The sequence below is a fragment of the Vicia villosa genome, linkage group LG5, assembly GCF_029867415.1.
Source record: "Vicia villosa cultivar HV-30 ecotype Madison, WI linkage group LG5, Vvil1.0, whole genome shotgun sequence".
NCBI lineage: Eukaryota > Viridiplantae > Streptophyta > Magnoliopsida > Fabales > Fabaceae > Vicia > Vicia villosa.
The window spans coordinates 29,809,225-29,816,117 of record NC_081184.1 but is presented as its reverse complement, the minus strand read 5'-3'; positions in this window follow the sequence as shown (position 1 = coordinate 29,816,117).

Sequence of the window (6,893 nt, the reverse complement as noted above, 5' to 3'; positions counted from 1 at the left end):
TCTGCCTGAAAAATCAAGTTAGTGATATGCAATGTTTATGATGCATGTAATGTAAGATATTCTCGAGCTAAAGGAGAAATATGCATGTTTATGTATGCGTTTGTCATGAACCATTATGTGTATGAATATGTGTATGAATATGCGCATGATGCATGATGTATGATGTATGATATATGAAGTATGATATATGATGTATGATGTATGATGTATGATGTATGATGTATGATGTATGATGTATGATGTATGATGTCAAGCTTCTATTTGGGAAAATAAATTTTCGCCAGTCATCTGGATATGACTATCTTTTGTCTTGTTTGAGTACCCTCGGCTGGGGAACTTCTTTGAGAACCATGGTACTCTGTTGAAGGATCTTTGACTACCGATTGGGAATGAAAGGTAGTTGGAAGTTCTGATTTTGATGCCCTTTTAAGTGGGAATGAGGAAGATGCATAATCCTCCGATGCACTATCTGACCAAGTCCGGGTGTGGAGATCACACCATCTGAGGATAGTAATCTGGAACAACCCTGCTGGGGGATAAGACTTCTTTTGGAGAGAAAATCTCATTGAGGAATTTGCTGAGAAATGTGTTTCTCTTGGGGATTTTTCTTTTGATGGGATGATGTCCAGATAATTGGGACATTACCTAAATGCTATTCCTGTTTTTCCTGGTAAACATCAATCATATTCAAATGCACATGTTCATTCAGAATTATCATTGGGACGTTTACGTATTCAAAAACAGAAAAAGCGAAAATGGTGATTTTGAGCCTAAGCTGCATTGATTTTTAAAAAGAGCCATGATAGGCTGATTAGCACAGGGAGACAACAATCCTAGAAGTAGGAAATTGTCATAAAGCTTTGGAAAATATTTATAAAGATAAATAGCTATGTGAAAACAATCAAGTCAAGTTTCAATTCTGCTATTGCCAATCTGTCTTCGAGCATCTCATCCCTCACTTGTTGGAAGAAAGTGATTGGACTGATCGGTGTCTTTGATGTATTGAGTCTTGACGGTGAGTAGGCAGCAGAACGGAACACAATTTTACGCTTTATTCCCTAACTTTTGCCTAGGCTGCCTTTTCAGGTTTTCAGCCTACCGGGATAGTATTTATTTAGTCTCTAATTTTTGCCTGGATCGCCCTTTCGGGGTTTCAATCCACCGAGATGCTCATTTTTTTTGCCTAAGTTGCCCTTTCAGGTTTTCAACTTAGCGAGCTGTTTTTCTCTTTTTTTTAAGCGAAGTATTTTTTGACTATGTCAGAATTCACAGGGTGTGGGAAATCCTCGCCATCCATGGTGGTAAGCAACATGGCGCCGCCGGAGAATATTTTCTTGATTATGAATGGTCCCTCGTAGGTGGGAGTCCATTTGCCTCTGGGATCACCTTGTGGTAAGATGATGCGTTTGACAACCAAGCCACCAGTTTGGTATGCTTGACTTTTGACTTTTTTGTTGAAGGCTTTGATCATACGCTTTTGGTATAGCTGACCATGACAAATAGCTGCGAGCCTCTTCTCAACAATCAAGTTTATCTGGTCCAACCGTGTTTGAATCCAATCGTCTTCGTCTAGATTGGCTTCTTTCATAATCCTTAGGGAAGGAATCTGAATTTCAATTGGAAGAACTGCCTCCATACCATAGACTAAGGAGAATGGAGTTGCCCCTGTTGAAGTACGCGCAGATGTGCGATAACCATGAAGAGCAAAAGGTAACATCTCATGCCAATCTTTGTAGGTTACTGTCATTTTTTGTATGATTTTCTTGATGTTCTTGTTGGTAGCTTCCACCGCGCCGTTCATCTTTGGTCGATATGGAGAGGAATTATGATGCTTGATCTTGAACTGTGTGCAAAGTTCAGTAATCATTCTGTTGTTTAAATTTGTGCCATTGTCCGTGATAATCCGTTCAGGGATGCCATACTGACAAATGAGATTGTATTTGATGAACCGGGCCACCACATTCTTGGTGACAGAAGCAAATGAAGCTGCTTCTACCCACTTTGTGAAGTAGTCAATAGCGACCAGGATAAAGCGATGTCCGTTTGAAGCAGTGGGCTTGATTTCTCCAATCATATCAATGCCCCACATTGCGAAGGGCCAAGGAGCTGTCAGGATGTTTAATGTAACTGGAGGTACATGTACTTTGTCAGCATATATCTGGCACTTGTGACAGGTTCGGGAATGATGATGGCAGTCTGTTTCCATGGTAGACCAGTAATAACCTGCTCTTAGGATCTTTTTAGCCATTGTATGTCCACTTGAATGAGTACCGAAGGCACCATCGTGTATGTCTCCCATGATCTGTTCTGCTTCCTTCTTATTTACACAACAAAGTAAAGTCGAGTCATGGTTGCGTTTGTATAGGGTTCCATTACTTAGGAAGAATTTGGCTGCAAATCTCCTTAGAAATTTTATGTCGTTAATGGATGCCCCTGCAGGGTACTCCTGAGCTTCGAGATATCTTTTTACTTCATGGAACCATGGTTTTTCTTCTGTTCCTTCGGTATCGATCTCATTGCAATAGGATGGTTCATCTTTTCTGTAAATGGTGATCGTCGGCGCCTCATTGTCCCATCTGACTTTGAACATGGATGACATGGTAGCTAAAGCATCAGCTAGTTGATTTTCCTCGCGTGGAATGTGTTCGAAAGTGATTTCCTCGAAATAAGGAATCAAACTCAGCACCTATTCTTTGTAAGGAATTAGATTCGGGTGCTTCGTGTCCCATTCCCCTTTGACTTAGTAGATTACCAAGGCCGAGTCTCCGTAGACTTCCAGGAACTTGATTCTTAGATCAATTGCAGCTTTAAGACCCAGAATACATGCTTCGTATTCGGCTATATTGTTAGTGCAGTTGAAGCATAATCTGGCAGTGAATGGTGTATGACCTCCTACGGGGGAAATGATCACAGCTCCGATGCCATTTCCAAGTGCATTAGAAGCTCCGTCAAAAACCATAGTCCACCGGGATCCTGGCTGGGGTCCTTCTTCTGGTCCTGGTTGTTTGTAGTCATTGACTAGCATAATGTCCTCGTCTGGGAAGTCAAAGTTCAAGGCTTGATAATCATCCACTGCTTGATGAGCCAGATGATCAGCTACCACACTTCCTTTGATTGCTTTTTGTGAAGTGTATTGAATGTCATATTCTGTTAAGATCATTTGCCATCTTGCTATTCTTCCAGAGAGATCAGGTTTTTCGAACACGTATTTAATAGGATCCATCTTGGAGATTAGGAAAGTGGTGTGATTTAGCATGTACTGTCTTAGTCGGCGAGCCGCCCAAGCTAAGGCATAACAAGTTTTTTCGAGTAGTGAGTATCTTGTTTCACAATCGGTAAACTTTTTGCTAAGATAGTAGATTGCGTGCTCCTTTCGGACGGACTCGTCATGTTGTCCTAGTACACACCCCATGGAGTCTTCTAACACAGTTAGGTACATTATCAGAGGTCTTCCTTCCACAGGTGGCAACAAGATTTGGGGTTTTTGGAGATATTCTTTGATTTTGTCAAAGGCTAACTGGCATTTGTCATTCCACCTTTCCACTTGATCTTTCTTCAACAGTTTGAAGATCGGCACACAAGTAGTAGTCATGTGGGCAATAAATCAGGCGATGTAATTCAGACGTCCCAAGAATCCTCTGACTTGTTTCTCGGTACGAGGTATAGGCATTTATTGAATGGCTTTGACCTTGGCAGGATCAACCTCAATACCTTTGCTGCTGACGATGAAACCTAAGAGTTTGCCGGATCTTACTCCAAAGGTACACTTATTTGGGTTCAGTCGCAACTTGTATTTCTTGAGTCTGTCAAAAAACTTGTGTAAATGACCCAAATGTTCTTCCTCGGTGTTGGATTTTGCAATCATGTCATCGACATACACCTCTATCTCTTGATGAATCATGTCATGGAACAGAGCTACCATTGCATGTTGATAGGTTGCTCATGCGTTCTTTAAACCAAAGGGCATTACTTTGTAACAAAAGGTTCCCCAGGGTGTTGTGAAGGTTGTTTTTTCCATGTGTTTGGGTGCCATCTTGATTTGATTGTACCTTGAGAATCCGTCCATAAAGGAGAATACCTTGCATTGTGCGGTATTGTCAACCAGTACATCGATGTGTGGTAAAGGGAAATCATCTTTGGGGCTTGCCCGTTTCAGATCTCTGTAGTCCACGCACATTTTGACTTTCCCGTCTTTTTTAGGTACAGGCACGATGTTAGCTATCCAAGGAGGATAACTTACAACTTTTAGGAATCCGGCATTGAACTGTTTTTCAACTTCGTCTTTGATCTTTTTTGACATATCAGGCCTACTCCTTCGTAGTTTCTGTTTGACTGGAGTGCTACCTTCTTTGATTGGCAGGCGATGAACTACAATGTCCGTGTCAAGGCCTGGCATATCTTCATAGGACCAGGCGAATATCTCGACGTAGTCTCGCAGCATTTGAATCAATATTTGCTTGATGCTGTGTTCTAAATCAGCCCCTATTTTGACTTCTTTCTTTTCCTCGTTGCTGCCCAAGTTGATGACCTCAATTGGCTCCTCGTGAGGCTGTATGGCCTTGTCTTCTTGTTCTAGCAGCCTTGCAAGTTCTCTTGGTACTTCACAATCTTCCTCACTTTCGTCCTCAGTTTGGTAGATCGGATTTTCAAAGTCATGACGGGCAATAGCAGAATTGTTATTGACTGGATCCAAAGTGTATGTGAATTTGCATTTATTTATGTGAGTGTGTGTGAAAAAAAACATAGCTATTTGAAAGCAAAGAAAGAAAGAAAAAGGATCACAAAATTTAAATATGCAAGCGTCCCATGATTTTATTGAATGCACATGATCATGATATGATAAGCCTTTATAAAAGGACCAGTGCGCTTTGTGCAAGGCACACGGCTTTCAAGCTCATGATTCGATAGTTCAGGAACCATTTTTATCTTTGCACAATATACACAAAGAAAACAGGAAATGGCATCTACTCCTGGTTAAAGGAGATCACATCCTCAGCTTTCCAGTTGTTCAATCCATTGTTGTGACCAGGGAGTATCCTGCTATTCCAGTTGCAGTTGTCTTCTTCATCTTCCACAGCATTGATTTCATTAGTGGGAAAATGAGCCGGTGATCTTTCGGGATAAGCGATATACTCTGCTGGATACGAGAGCCCAGGCTGAGATATCTCTGTTGGCTGAGCAAGATGCTCGATAAGGCCGTCCCATGTCGTCGGGATGATGTTTTGAATAGAGACTTGTGCATCCTGGTGAGGGGTGTATTCTGACAGAAAGTAACCCTCGTTATTTGGTATTTCCCTGGCTTCTTCAAGAGTGAAATTGTCATCGTAATGTTCATCCCATCCAGTTGGGACAATGTCCTTCATAGCAATTTGTGAGCTCGGAGGAGCGGAATATTTCACCATATAGTCATATTTGCCACTGGGTTCTCCTAGCGTATCCCATACTTCTTTGGGTGGATTTTGATATTGCTCAGCGACGGGACTTGTGAAACTTTTGTCATTTCCAAATTGATCACCTCATCCAGTCGGGGTAATATCTTCCATAGCAATATAAGAATTCTGAGGTGCGGTATACTGATAATTATACCCGCCACTTGGTTCTCCCACAGCATCCCACATTCCATGGAAATGGGTGGAATTTCACCTGGATATGACTGAATGATATGGTTCAAGAGCACTCCTTCATCTTCAATGGCGTTTACTTCTTGGCTGACGAAGTGTGACATTAATCCTCCAGAACGAGGACTTTGATCATTCTTTTGATTTCCACTATCATAGCCCAGGCCTAGCTTGTCAGACTTGTAGGGTATATCAGGAAGCTGTCCCCATACTGTGCAATCACCTTGTTCAATCACAGCTTTGGCATCTTTGAGAGAAACCATAGTTGTAGTTGGAGTAGCAGGAATATGCTTGGTTGTGGAGACATCTCGAGAGACCACCTCAAAAGATTGGCAGGGAGTTTCGATGAATTCGTCCTCCAACTCAACATATTTGGAATTGCTTAGGTGACTAACCACATATTCCTCTTCGCCATAGACTATGACAATCTTTCCTTTTACTGGATATTTTAACTTCTGATGCAGGGTAGAAGTTACAGCGTTTGCCCCATGTATCCAAGGGCGTCCAAGTAAACAGGAATAGGCTGGGTGAATTTCCATTACGTAAAAGATAGAATCAAAGATCTGAGAACCCACTCTGATTGGGAGATTCACTTTTCCGTATACCGTTCTTGTTGACCCGTCAAAGGCTCTTACCACAACATCACTTGGTTGTAACACAATTCCTTCGAAGTCAAGCTTTTCTAGTACTGTTTTCGGTAACACGTTCAAAGAAGAATCGTTATCTACTAGCACATGAGATAGAGTGGTGCCATTACATTCAATGGAGATATGTAGGGCTTTGTTGTGATATTTTCCAGCAGGGGTTAGATCCACATCGGAGAAACCGAGGCCATTGTTCACGGTTAAATTGACAACACAATTCTCAAATTGGTCGACTGAGATCTCTTGAGGCACATGCGCAGCTTTCAGGAACTTCATCAGAGCTTTAACATGAGCTTCTGAATATTTTAGCAGAGATAGCATTGAGATTTTTGAAGCGGTGTGCCCTAGTTGCTCAACAATATTGTAATCACTCTTGTAGATAATTTTCAATATTTCCTCCATTTCTTGCTTTGATGGATCCTCAGTAGTGATCTCCACCGGGGTTTGAACTTGTTCAACTTGTGGCTCTTTGCCTCGAGCGCTGTCATCTTGATTAGGAACTGGGACTCGGACTGGACCAGCAGTAACATTTGGAGAAATTTATGGTGAAAAGATTCTTCCACTTCTCGTGATCTTGCTGGTACCCACAATATTATCCACAGTTGGAGTAGTTAACTTTGCGGCCTCTTCA